This window comes from Pogona vitticeps, chromosome 1 (genome assembly GCF_051106095.1).
Source record: "Pogona vitticeps strain Pit_001003342236 chromosome 1, PviZW2.1, whole genome shotgun sequence".
NCBI lineage: Eukaryota > Metazoa > Chordata > Lepidosauria > Squamata > Agamidae > Pogona > Pogona vitticeps.
The window spans coordinates 204,994,687-205,010,044 of record NC_135783.1 but is presented as its reverse complement, the minus strand read 5'-3'; the positions used below and the strand labels follow the sequence as shown (position 1 = coordinate 205,010,044).

Below are 15,358 nucleotides of genomic sequence, written 5' to 3'. Positions count from 1 at the left end.
CATTCTTGACCCGTGGCAGTCTCTGGATCAGCCTCAAGGGAAGCCCCACATAGAGAGACAGACTGGAGAATCAAGATGCCTAAAATCCAACTAGATGTTTTTATAAGGAGATACCAAAGGTGTGAAATTGCAGAAACTGTTCCTTCAAGGCTGTTACATGGCTGTCCGTTTGCTGTTTGTTTGTCTCCAGATGGGTCTTGTAGATAAATTAAATGTAGAGTAATTAAATGAGTTATATTCAGATCTTGCACCAGAAGTTTGACATATACAACATAAATCAAGGAATGCAGCTGTGTTGATTTAAAGTGTGGCTGGCATTTCTCAGGCAGTTTGAGGTGCCATTTCCTCTGTCAACAAATTACACATTGAAGTTCTTTGTGTGGGTAGACTTCGTGGGCAGAAACAATTGGTTTCTTTCAAACAACTCTCTTGTCATAGGGATGGAGGATCTGGTCATGCCAAGTCAAGGTTATTATTCATGGAAGACGTCAGATTAGCTGCCCTGAAAACTAAAGCCCTTTATTTTATCCCCTCAATTCTTTTCCTTATCCAGCCCAGTCAGTTTACTTTATGCATGACCATGGACAGTTGCCACCAAACGTCAGGCTCCTGCAGTCATTCATCATAACAATCGCGAAGGACTCAGCTCCTCTCACTGCAGAAAATACAGAGAACGGAAATTTCATCATAGATATCCTTTCAGACATAATGACGTTCCACTTCTAGCAGCAGAGGAAAAAGAAGGGTAAATGGTACAATGGTAACTCATGTCTTCATGATGGTGTTCTGACAGTTCCTGGAGCCACAGAACTCCATCATGAAGAGAGTTGTGTAAAGTTGTGTGTGTGTATATATATATAAATCAGTTTTAGCAATTTCTGTGTCTCCCAGCAGTAGGATTTTTTTTGTAAAGTTAACAAATCTGAACTGCCAAATTATGACCAAGGCACCCTCAAATACTTTGCATGACAATCTGAATATCTCACAGCATATATTCTTCTCTACACAATACACGTTCCCTCTAGCTACAGTGACTATTATAGCTAACTTAGCTCTGACTTAGAGGGACTGAATAGGACGTCACCACCTCTGCTAATCTGAAAGCATTTGTTCTATGGCCCTGTGAACCTCAGGCTCTACTAACCCACCAAGTTAGTTGAAAAAAGATTTTATTTTAGCTAGATTTTGAAAATGTAGTACTGTTTACCTTGTCCTGTGGTAAAAAGAAAAGAAAAACCTAGATGGATGATGGAAGAAATGCTTAAAATTGTAAAGGACAGATGAGAAGCAAAAGCAAAATCATGTCAGAGCCCTAAATGCAGTTTTTCAGTGATTGTCACATAGAGAAAGAGAACGATTACAATAATCAGTGCAAAAAATTAGAGAACAATGAAAGGGGAAAAACAAGAGATCTCTTCCAAAAGGTCCAAGAAATTAAAGCGAAATTTAGATTAGGGATGCTGAATGAACAACAGGGAAGCATAGTATGTGACCAGAAAAAAAAATCAAGAGAAGGTGGAAATAGTATATTGGAGAATTAAACAGAAGAGATAAGAAGATCACAGACTCCTTTGAAGAGGAATCCTATGACAAAGAACTTGCAGTTCTAAAAAGTGAAGTGAAAGTTCCTCTGAAAGAACTGGGAAGAAATAAGTCACCAGATTAGATAGAATACCAATACTGTAGAACTATTTCAAGCCCTAGAACCTGAATCCATCAAAATCCTGACAAAAATATGCTAAAATACTGTATATGGAAAACAAAACAATGGCCCACAGATGGGTAACACACACTATATATCCCAATTCCCAAGAAGAGAAATGCCAAGGAGAACAGCAACAGTTGCAGCAAAAGCTTTTTACTTTATTGTGTAGGCATCCTTCAGTCTCGAGAGATTATGGTAACATGCTCTGTATGGAGGACTTGGAACAGCGTCTAGTGTGGCTGAGAAGGCCAATTCAAGAGTGACAATCCCTTCCACACTGAAGACAAATACAATCTGTCCCCTGTCCAGCTCCCTGATTTTGCTGGTTTCTTCACCTCGGCCTGCTAGACAAGGGTCTCTTCAAATTGGGAGAGAGCATGATGCACCGCCTGCCTCCAGGCCGAATGCTTAGATGTCAACGTTTCCCATATGCTGAGGTTCATTCCTAAGGCCTTCGGATCCCGCTTGCAAATATCCTTGTATCGCAGCTGTGGTCTCCCTCTGGGGCGATTTCCCTGCACTAATTCTTCATACAGGAGATCTTTTGGAATCCGGCCAGCAGCTGTTCTCGTGACATGCCCAAGTCAACATAGACATCACTGTTTCAGTAATGTATACATGCTAAAAATTCCAGCTTGTTCTAGGACTATTCTATTTGGAAATTTGTCCTGTTTAATAAATCAGATGAAACCCCCCTTTTTAAGAAATATGTTAAATACAGGTATATGGAATAAACATAAAGAGAAGTTTTGTCCCTCAACTTCACTATTAAAATTAGTGACTGAAATAGAAAGTTTTCCTACTAATTTAAAGGTTTTAGTAGAACTATTTAAGAATAAAATGGTTATAAGATTGAAGGACTGGATAAGCAAAATGAGATTGAAGGAGCTGATTATGTCTAAACTTCAAACTAATAAACTATCATGGTATAATTTTATTCAATTGGACACCTGAACAAATGATTGGTTGAAAACTAATGGCAAATGTAGAGAACTCACCAAGTATAAACAATTTCTGTCATCACATGAAGATACAATGTTGAAGGGAATAGTAAGTAAAATATATAATATAATTTTGGAACAAGAGGAAAAAGAATGGGGAACAGAAGACTTGAAATTTATTTGGGAAAATGATTTAAAGATAGAAATTAAAATAGAGGATTGGATAAAAATGTGGAGGATGAAAGATTTAAGATTAATGTCAACAAGAATAAAGGAAAAAATTCAAAATCTGTTTAAGATGGTATTTGACTCCTGTAAAACCAAATATAATAAATCCAGCATACCCCAAAGCATGTTGGAAATGTGATGAGGAAATTGGTACGCATTTTCATATGTGATGGGAATGCCAGCTGGTTAAGAAATTTTGGAAATTGATTTTTAAGGAAATGTGTGATAAAACATAAAACAGTCTGTGTAGCAGCAGTGATTTTTTGGCTGAGCAGTTAAATCAATTTTTCAGCCGTTTTGAGGTGGAAACAGGAACAACCATTATTCCAGCACCTACTGTCCATAATACATCACTAGAATCTACCATCGACAGACAACCACTAGTACTGCAGATTTCAGATGTGAGACGCGCTTTCCAGAATATTAATATTCGAAAGGCAGCTGGACCAGATGGAATCATGGGACGAGTTGTTAGGGGCTGTGCTGCAGAATTAGCTGGAGTTTTTACGGATATTTTCAATCTATCCTTGTTGCAGTGTTCTGTCCCCACTTGCCTGAAGACATCTATTATAGTGCCAGTCCCGAAGCAGTCAGCTGTGGTATCTCCCAATGATTATAGACCAGTAGCTTTAACATCTGTTATTATGAAATGTTTTGAGAGATTGGTGCTGGATTACATTAAGGCTAGTCTTCCACCTTCTTTGGATCCATGGCAATTTGCATACAGGAGAAATAGATCTACTGATGATGCTGTGTCCATCGTACTCCATACTGCATTGAGCCACTTAGAACAACAGGGAACTTATGCGAGGCTGTTGTTTGTGGATTATAGCTCTGCTTTTAACACCATTCTACCAAATAGGTTGTTTTTAAAAATGATCAACCTGGGATTACCTCAGGAGATCTGCATGTGGATAAAGGATTTTCTGACAGATAGGCCACAGTCAGTAAGGATGGGATCCCACCATTCTTCTACCCTGGTACTAAGTACAGGAGCTCCCCAGGGCTGCGTGCTAAGTCCCTTCCTCTATTCCCTGTACACACATGATTGCACCCCACTATATAACACCAATGCAATTATTAAATTTGCGGATGATACAACAGTGGTGGGACTCATAAATAAGAACAATGAGTCTGCTTATAGAAAGGAAGTACAAAGATTGATACTATGGTGTAAAGAAAATCATCTCACACTTAACATCAAAAAAACTAAAGAACTCATAATTGATTTTAGGAGGAAGAGAAATGTACATTTACCACTGTACATAAACGGTGAGGAAGTGGAGAGAGTTGGTAGTTTTAAATTTCTGGGCACTTACATCTCAGAGGACCTCTCATGGACTATAAATGCCAACATGCTAATAAAGAAGGCACAGAAGAGGCTGTATTTCCTGAGAATGCTCGGGAAGTTAAATTTATCACAGCATTTGCTTCTGTCCTACTACCGTAGCACCATTGAGAGTGTCCTAACTTATGGCATTCTGGCATGGTTTGGGAGTAGCTCTGTAGCGGACAAAAAAGCTCTACAGAGAACCATTAAAATTGCCCAGAATATCATCGGGCTCCAGCTACCAACCCTGGATGACATCTTCACATCCCGCTGTCTGAGGAAGTCACACAGCATCCTGAGAGACTCTTCCCATCCTGCTTATAACTTTTTTGAACTGTTACCGTCTGGCAGAAGATATAGAACAATTAAGACTCGGACCACACGTTTTCTAAATAGTTTTTATCCTAGAGCTATAATTGCAATTAATAATGAGCTTAAAGACCACCAGTAGTGAATAATTAGTTGGACTGTGTTACTTGGCCTGAGGTGTAGATGTTTGTATTTTTAGTGGGGGATTTCTAGTGGGTGGGGAGTGTTTGGGGAATGTTATGTGTGTGCATGTGTCTGGTCTCTGGGTGTCTGTGAATTTCGTTGTATGATATACTGTGTATATACTTACAATGACAATAAATTATATTATATTATATTATTATATTATTATATTATATTATTTGGTAAAGATATTGATTTTAATGCTAAAATTGCTCTATTGTCAATTTTTTATAACATAGATTTGGATTAATACTCAAAAGAATTGATCACCAATTTTATGACAAGTGCTAGAATATTAATAGCTAGGTTTTGGAAAGACAAAAATGATAATAAAGTAGAAGATTGGTATAGTGAAGTACGGGACATTGCATTAAACAACAAATTAACTATTGAACTCAATATAAGAAGAGGGGACATAATTTCTAACAATTTTTATGATACTTGGGGTAAATTCGTGAAATTTGTGTTAGTGAAAGATGGGGGGAAAACCTCTGAAGAATACTCTATACAATTTTGGAAAGGCAGTCCGTAATAAAAATATTGTTAAATGGGGTCCCGTGGATATGGGGTGCACGTTAGAATTTAGTCTATTATTTGTTATTAATATTGCACTATTATTTGTATTATTTGTATTTTGTTGTATTTGTGGGTTTTTTTGCCTTAAAAATAAAAAAAATAAAAAGGAAATTTGTCCTGCCAGACGATACCAAAAATGCGTAAGAGAAAACGCATATGGAACGTGTTTACCTTCCTCGCCTGCCGTGCACAAAGGGTCCAGGACTCACTGCAGTACAGGAGTGTGCTCAGGACACAGGCTCTATAGACCAGGATCTTGGTATATGCCATCAGCTTCTTATTAAGTCATACTCTCTTTGTGAGTCTAGAGAACATGGTAGCTGTTTTGTTCTTCTCATTATAGGGGACTGGAATGCTAAAGTAGGGAGTCAAGAGATAAAAGGAACAACAGGTAAGTTTGGCTTTGGAGCTCAAAATGAAGCAGGGCAAAGGCTAATAGAGTTTTGTCAAGAAAACAAGCTGGTCATCACAAACACTCTTTTCCAACAACACAAGAGGCGACTCTACACATGGACATCACCAGATGGGCAATACTGAAATCAGATTGATTATATTCTCTGCAGCCAAAGGTGGAGAAGCTCTATACAGTCAGCAAAAACAAGACCTGGAGCTGACTGTGGCTCTGATCATCAGCTTCTCATAGCAAAGTTCAAGCTTAAACTGAAGAGAGTAGGAAAGACCACTGGGCGAGTGAGGTGTAATCTAAACCAAATCCCTTATGAATAGACAGTGGAAGTGAAGAACAGATTTAAGGAGCTAGATTTGGTGGACAGAGTGCCTGAAGAACTATGGATGGAGGCTTGTAACATTGTACAGGAGGCAGCAACAAAAACCATCCCAAAGAAAACGAAATGCAAGAAAGCAAAGTGGCTGTCCAACGAGGCCTTACAAATAGCACAGAAGAGAAGGGAAACAAAATGCAAGGGAGATATGGAAAGTTACAGAAAATTGAATGCAGACTTCCAAAGAATAGCAAAAAGAGACAAAAGTCCTTCTTAAATGAACAGTGCAAAGAAATATCTCAAAAATGATAGAATGATTTCAAAAAGGGAGATAGGGAAAGATACAAAAAATTGAATGCAGACTTCCAAAGAATAGCAAGGAGAGACAAGAGGGCCTTCTTAAGTGAACAATGCAAAGAAATAGAGAAAAATAATAGAAAAGGAAAAACCAGAGATCTGTTCAAGAAAATTGGAGCTATTAAATGAACATTTTGTGCAAAGATGGACATGCTAAAGGACAAAAATGGTAGAGAACTTACAGAAGCAGAAATCAAGCAGAGGTAGCAAGAATACGCAGAGGAATTTTACCAGAAATATCTGGACATCCTGGACAACCCAGATAGTGTGGTTGCTGACCTTGAGCCAGACATCCTGGAGAATGAAGTCAAGTGGGCCTTAGAAAGCATGGCTAACAACAAGGCTAGTGGAGGTGATGACATTCCAGTTGATTGATTGATTGATTGATTGATTGATTGATTGATTCATTCATTCATTCATTCATTCATTCATTCATTCATTCATTTATTTGATTTTTACCCCGCCCCTCTAGACAACGTTTACTCGGGGCGGCTAAACTACTGAACTACTGTATTTAAAATCTTAAAAGATGACGCTGTTAAGGTGCTACACTCAATATGCCAGCAAGTTTGGAAAACTCAGCAGTGGCAAGAGGATTAGAAAAGATCAGTCTACATTCCAATCCCAAAGAAGGGCAGTGCCAAAGAATGCTCCTACTACCGTACAATTGCAATCATGTCACATGCTAGCAAGGTTATGTTCAAAATCCTACAAGGTAGGCTTTAGCAGTATGTGGACCGAGAGTTCTAGAAAAGCATCTACTTCTGCTTCACTGACTATACAAAAGGCTTTGACTGTGTGGACCACAGCAAACTATGGTAAGATCTTAAAGAAATGGGGATGCCTGACCACCTTATCTACCTCCTGAGAAATCTATATGTGGGACAGGAAGCAACAGTTAGAACTGGATATGAAACCACTGATTGGTTCAAAATTGGGAAAGGAGTACGACAAGGCTGTATATTGTCTCCCTGCTTATTTAACTTATATGCAGAATATATCATGCAAAAGGCAGGACTGGATGAATCTGAATCCGGAAGTAAGATTGCTGGAAGAAATATCAACAACCTCAGATAGGCAGAAGATACCATTCTGATGGCAGAAAGTGAGGAGGAATTAAAGAACCTCTTAAGGAGGGTGAAAGAGGAGAGCACAAAAATGGTCTGAAGCTCACCATAAAAAAAAACTAAGATCATGGCCACTGACCCCCATCACCTCCTGGCAAATAGAAGGGGAAGATATGGAGGCAGTGACAGATTTTACCTTCATGGGTTCCCTGATCACTGCAGATGGTGACAGCAGCCATGAAATTAAAAGACGCCTGCTTCTTGGGGGGGAAGCGCTGACAAACCTAGGCAGCATCTTAAAAAGCAGAGACATCACCTTGCCGACAAAGGTCCGCATAGGCAAAGCTATGGTTTTTCCAGTAGCGATGTATGGAAGTGAGAGCTGGACCATAAAGAATGCTGACCACCGAAGAATTGATGCTTTTGAATTGTGGTGCTGGAGGAGACTCTTGAGAGTCCCCTGGACTGCAAGGAGAACAAACCTATCCATTCTGAAGGAAATCATCCCTGAGTGCTCACTGGAAGGACATATCCTGCAGCTGAGGGTCCACTACATGCGTTTTCTCTTACGCATGAGAAGAGAAGACTCCCTGGAAAACACCCTGATGTTGGGAAAGTGTGAAGGCAAGAGGAGAAGGGCACAACAGAGGATGTGATGGTTGGACAGTGTCATCAAAGGTACCAACATGAATTTGACACAACTCCAGGAGGTAGTGGAAGACAGGAGGGCCTGGCGTGCTCTGGTTCATGGGGTCACAAAGAGTCAGACACAACTTAACGACTAAACAAGAACAATCCTTACTTTTACCTCTGATTGCTTTTGGTTGTTTTCTGCTAGCATAAGTTTTGGTACTTTTAAATCCTCATTAATTTGGATTAAGGGTTTATTGGGTCTATTGATGATGCATCTGCTTTCAATTTGGATTTACCGTAATTCATTTTTGAATAATGGTATTCACTAGGTAGTGATATAAGAAACTGGAAATTTCTCCAATACAGAGTAATGCATTGGGACAAAGAAATAGGAAGCAAGAGAAAATTACTAACTTTTCCCCCCTTAGAGAGGGAGGTATTACTAATAACAATGACAATAATAATGATGATAGCAATGATGATATATTTAGATCTTCCCACACCCCCAATTTAGACTGGTCAACTGATTACAAAGGTGGGACGTATGGAATACAGCAGGGAGACTGGGAAAGTGATTTGCCAATGGAGCTGGCTGCTGCAGAGAATAATTTGGCCTGGGACAAGATATTAGCAAGCGGGGATAGAAAGGATTTGGATGACTTCATGATGATCTAGATACAGGAATTGAAACAAGGGCATATTCAGCCAGATGAGATAGACAATAGCACACCTTTTCAATAGGTAAGGGACATTTAAGATGAGATGAAGGTAATAAAATTATTTCTCTATGAATCCCATGAATTGTTAACAGCACAAATTGAGTTAGGCAAGCAGCCTAAAATTAACAATGAACAAACTAACTTAGGCACTGAAACTCCACAAACTGCATCTCAGAGCAAAGGAAAAGTCCTTAGAAAGAAGGCAAAGAAGAAGTCAAAGAACATAGGCCAAAACAGGATGACTAAACAATGTACAGAAAGGAAGAGACTAAACCTGAAGGGAATGAAAAATAGAGAAATAAAAATGAAAAAGAGTAAAATATAAATATAAATAAATAGAAACAATTGGGTCATAAGACGAACTATAATAATTTATTTAAATTGGTAGCGGTTAAACCTAGAAAGAAGGAAAAGGCATCCAGACCTCATAAAAAGAATAAAAGGAGGAAAAGCCATAAGATCCCTACAGCTACACACTTGAAGAATGCCCCCTCTGGTAAAGAGAATACAAAAATAGGAAATGATTCATGGGAAGATGTCTTAAATATTAGCACTGAGCGTGACAACCAAAGAACAATACAACTACCACAACCAAAGACCAAAGCTCCCTGGAAGCTAAAACTAATGGGCGATATCTTAATATTCTGTGAATATCCAAAACGGAAAGGTATGCTGTCTGAGAATGAACGTAAATGGAATTTAATCAAAATTCTACAAAGTTCAAACATACCATATTTTTCCATGTATAAGACACCCCCATGTATAAGACACCCCCCACTTTTCTAATCCAAAATTAAGAAATCTAAGTGGGGCTTAGCAAGTGTGGGGGGAAAGGGATCAAACCGCTGCAGGATTGCTTTGAACCCTGCCTTCCCCTCCACTTGTTTTTGTTCTCTCCTCAGCTTACTTCCGTGTATAAAATGACTCTCAATTTTTAATCTAAAGATTTTAGACAAAAGTATAGATATATACACGGAAAAATATGGTAGATCATCTTTCACCAACCGAAATCCTGAAGGTGGAATATCACCCAGAAGGGCCGAGGGGTAACCGGGAGTCCACCACCCTGAAGGGAGGGCAGCTCCAGAGTAGGCATCCACCCGCCCGGATCCGCCCCAGCTGGGTCTCCGGTCCTGGCCCTGTTCACTTCAGCCAGCTTTTGAGGCTCCTTTTCTCTCCTGCCACCTGGTTCCCAGATTCTCTGGCCGATGCCTCTTCATTTTCTCCCCCCACGCATGGATAGCCCTGGGTGCCAGAGACCTGCGGGAGCCCCCGAGTGCTTTTCAAGGTAAAGTGCTGCTTTCTGTTTTTTAAAAACTGTTCTGGGTGGGTTTTGAAGGGTGGATTTGGGCTGGGGAGTTATGTTTCTGTGTTTTGTTGTTGTTTGTTCTTTGGGGGTTTTTTGCAGCCCCCGTGATGTTTTTTTTCCTGGAACGGATTAATCGCATTCCCATGCATTCCTACGGGAAATGGTGCTTCAACTTACAACCATTTTGATTTACGACCATCTTCTGGAATGGATTATGGTCATAAGTTGAGGCACCACTGTATATATACATCCTCAAAGACAACAGGCCCAGACTGACTTGATATGGCAAGGACTAGAAACCTATATCGATGAGTGCTGAACAACTTCACCCAGCTCTTATATAGTCATTGGGGGTGACTTCAATGCCAGGATGGGAGCTAATGACACTGCTCTCTATACAGCTTATCATCTGTGTCTCTCTGAAAGATCTCCTCTTGATACATACACAAAAAGTGCATTGTGCAGAAGATAATATTAGTAATTATGTAGACCTCCAGTTAGCTCAGATGGGTCATCAACTAAACCTGCATATATTAAATGGAAACACCCCGGGAGATATCCCAGGAGTTCACATATTGGGCAGGAGATAGGATGAGCACCATTGATTATTTGGTAATAAGCAACAATTTATTGAGCTCTATAATAAAATGGAGATAGATTGCAAGCTGGATAGTGATCATCTTCCTTTAAATTTGTGCTTGAGGGCTATGATTCAATGCACTCGTATAAAGGACATTTTGTAATTAAATCCTGAGATAACAATTTCTATCACTAGAATTAAAGGGTTGGAAAAAATTGAGGCCTTTTTAAAGAACTGTTGAACACTGACCACTACTCTATGATCCATACTAATATTTTAACAATTGGCCCAAATAGTGGAATCATGAGCATTATGAACAACTAATAGAGGAACTAGCTGAATCATTCAAAGCACAAGAGATAAAGAACATATTAGTAAATTTAAATCAAAGGAATGGTTTGATCAAGAATGCTGGGATGCTAATAAAATGCTTATTGCCAACTTTAAGCTACATAAAGATAACTCAGGGGGAATGGGAGCGAAGAATCTACCACAACTTAAAAAACAATATAAAAAACTAATCAAGGATAAAAAGAACAATGCTCAACGCACATCATCAGTAACAAACAACCACTCAACACAGGCTGATTGCCATATTCCAGCTAAAGGATGGGAAACCCACTTTCATGAACTATATGCAAATAAGGAGATACCTACTTTCCAACTGGAATATATTTTTTTAAAAACTTGCCAGAATGGCCCCCGGTAATACTGAAGTTATTGACCTGGCCACCCAACTTAAACCATGGAAAGCTCCAGGAGTTAATGAAGAGAAAAATAAATTGGTGGGCTCCAATTTTGGCAGATATTTTTACATATACAGTATAGACCAAAGTGCCCATATGCCATCTGATTGGAGTACAGCCATTATCATCCCAATCTATAAGAAGGGCAAGAAGGACAACCCAGCAAACTATCGCCCAGTGAATTTGCTATCCGCAATCAGCAAGCTCTACATGAGACATCTGTACTGGAAATTACAAAGCTGGATAGAAGCTGAAAACATTTTGGGTGATGAACAAGCAAGGTTCAGATCAGGGAAATCAACTCTGGATCAGGTGATGATCTTACAACTCCTGGTTGGAAAATACATTTAAAAACCCAAAGGAGCCCTATTCGCAGCCTTTATTCGCAACCTTAAATCTGCCTTTACACCATCTCTAGAGATAAACTGTGGTGCAAATTAGGATCCCCTACAATAGATCATGATTTATTACTGCTCATTTAAAAAACTCCATGGAAGCACAAATCTGAAAATAAGATGCAATCTAGCAAAGTACCCACATATAATGGAGTCAAACAGGGATGCATATTGGCCCCGTTATTGTTTAACTTCTATATTAACTCAATGGTGGTGCCCTTAGCCAGTTAGATTTCAATCTGCCTAAGCTAGGGGGCAGAGACCTCTCGGTGCTGCTGTATGCTGATGATGCGGTGATATTATCGCAGACACCAATTGGCCTGAAGAGGGCACTGTGTGCCTTAGCACAATATAGCCAAGAAGAAAGCCTTCAAATAAATGGTTGTTCTGGGTTTTTGGGGCTCTTTGGCCGTGTTCTGAAAGTTGTTCTTCCTGACGTTTCACCAGTCTCTGTGGTCGGCATCTTCAGAGGACAGCAACCTGTGCTCTGGTGTAGTTGGCTTGGGAGTGCAGTGTTTATGGCTGTGAGATAGGCTTTTGTCAAATAAACTATGAAAAAAAACTAAGATCATGGTGTTTGCTAAAAAAAAACTTTATAAATGAACTATAAATGGCTACAAGGTTGAACAAATAAAGGTCTTTAGATACCTTGGAGTTGTCTTCCAAGCAAACGGCACTCACAGAGCACATGCAGAATATGTGGCCCAAGCAGCACAGAGCATCAGCAGTGTTGCATCGGCAACACTGAATTTTTTTATAATGGGGGGGCGATACATTCCAGCAGCTTTAAAAAATTTTGAGGCTAAATCAATTAACCAATTACTCTATGGTGCGCAATTAGGACCCTGCTTTGTCTTTACACCATTGGAAAGGGTCCAGATAAGATTTCTAAGAGCATTTCTGCAGGCACCACTTGGGGTTCCTAATGTAGCCCTACAGCTGGAGGTAGGATTCCTGAAAGTTGAAACAAAGATTTGGCTAACCATCTTTAGCTTCTGGCTGAAATTAATTTTTTTTTCCCAAGAGGTTTGACCTCTCTAATACTACAGGAGAATTATCAGTCAAATTGGAAGGAAGCGCAACTAGCCAAGCTTAGATCTTATGGATTTTCGGAGGGCAATATAATATACTGTATTTGGGATATGATGATGCAAACCAAGTTCTTAAACAACGCATCATGGAGATGGAGAGGCAACATGATTTGGGAGCAATATTAAATAGTATTTATTTGGATAAAGTGCTACTGCCTCTTAAAACAGCTAACTACCTTTACTCACTGTTAATACCCAAACATCGTAGAGCCTTTACCCTTGCCCGACTGAATGCATTACCATTGGCAGTACAAGAAGGGAAGCACGAGAAAATTCCATACTCTCAACGTAAATGTTCTTGTAATTTGGTTGCAATAGAAACAGTTATGCATGTTCTCATGTCCTGTCCTTATTACTGTATTTTGATATTTGGAGGAATTTTATTGAACTTCATCTAAAATCACTCCCTGGGCGCTCTGAGGCTTTTTATATACTTTTATTGCTGTCTGGATGCAATATGGATATCTGGTCGTACAATGTGGTGAAATTTCTTGCAGCTGCTGTTAAAATCTGTGAAAGGAAGGTTTTAAAAATTACTTAATTTTAGTTATTAAGTATAGGGAGACAAAGGGAGTATAATGTATTACTTTGTTAGGATACTTTTAACTTAGTATATTTGATTGATTGATTGATTGATTGATTGATTGATTGATTGATTGATTGATTGATTGATTGATTGATTGATTGATTGATTGATTGATTGATTGATTGATTTGATTTGTATCCCGCCCATCTGGTCTGGTCGGCCACTCTGGGCGGCTTCCAAAGAGGTACATACAATAAAACATACAACGAAAGACATAAAATAATAAAATGAATACATGTTTTTATATATGCATTTTATTTCTTTTGTACATTTACTTGTACATTTTGATATTGGTCTGTGACCATATTAAACTTGATCTGATCTGATCTACTGGGGGCCACGTGCCAACTGTGAGTGAGGTCAAAGTAGGAGGAGTGGCTGCAGCCATTCATTCATAAACAAAGAGGCACTTCATTCACATACACATCGTGTTCCACTGGTGCACGTGTTGACAAATATGGCACCTATCTCTATCACTCACCTCACAGAAATTTACCCAGATTTAATGAATGAAGATAGAGCTAAATGGGCAGAGAAAGAAACCCAACCCAGGGTGCATCTACACTACACAGTTAAAGCAGTTTGATTCCACTTTAACTGCCATGGTTTCAGTCTCCTTAATCCTTGAATTTGCAGTTTGGAGAAAGACAGTATTTTCCACTAGAAAGCTACTTAGGCCTTCACCTGAACAGAGAATTCTCTCACCAAAAACTATAAGCCCCAGCATTTGGCAGGTAGGAGTCATGGCAGTTAAAATGGAACCAGACTGTTATAACTGAGTAAATACAATCTCAATCATGAAGGCTTTACTTCCTTGAATAGTCAACTGGACTAAGAAGCACAGGAGAATGTGAAGGGATTTGCTTGAAGCTGTCTAAGGGAATCCCGAAGTTTGAGATATATCTTTCCCCAACCTGTATAATATTGTTTTTGGCAAATCTTTTGAATTCAGTCAGTCTCCTCATTTTGTGATGTGCATTAGTAATTAGTTCCAACCTATCCTTTTTTGCCAGACATTATTGATTACAATGTGAGAATGATTTGCTTTCTCAGGTTTCACACATATTCCCCTGATAAACCAACCAATTCTTTTAGAAGGCTAGAGGTGTTTCTCTGCTGTGTTGTCATGACTTAATGAAACCCTGCTCCATCTGCCAGTTGAAACTGCTGGCCCTGCAGCATTCAAAATGGTGACAACTTGAACAGCTGCATTCACCTGCAACATAAACACAGCCGCTCTTTCTAACGAGAAACCACTATTACAGCATTTCTTCATTATCTGAGACTTAACATTGTTTATGGCTTTGAACATTGTGCCTGGAGGTAGAGCCACTTGATCAATCAACTCTTCTGAACATCTTAGTACTCTGTCAGTCTTGCAACCATTTGTGTAACCACTTCAAAATTATCAACCAACCTTTTGAGGCCATGGCATATTTGTATGAGCATTGCTCTGCTTCTCACTCCCTTGATGGAATGGATGTTTCACATGATGTATTTCACACTTGACATGGATCCATTTTCAGAAAGCATCCATTGTAAGAAGTGTCTACGTGTTCAAATTACCTCTCTTCTTTTCCAAATGCATACAGAAGCTGGCTGAAAGGGTACTGGACCACCATGTCTGGATTTTGAAGAGCATGGGAAAATCAGTGAACTAAACACACATGAGCTTCTGGTTTTCTGAATGCTTAAGACACCCATCTAAAATCTTTTTAACCATTACCCATCTTTGTACCTTGGGAGCTCTCTCTTCATAGCAGCCTTCAGACAATTTCTATTTAAAAGCAGGGATGTGGAAGGAGCAAAAGGAGCTCTAATGGCCATAAGAAAAATCCCAAACTAGTCCTGTATCCAGTTCTGAGCACCACAGTTTTAGAA

At 39.3% G+C, this 15,358-nt stretch overlaps 1 long non-coding RNA gene across 1 annotated transcript in view; it reads right to left on the bottom strand.

Annotated features, from left to right (window-relative positions):
• Window positions 1–15,358, bottom strand: part of LOC144589585 (uncharacterized) — a 284,446-nt gene that overhangs the window by 248,201 nt on the left and 20,887 nt on the right. The gene's annotated exons all lie outside the window — the stretch shown is intronic.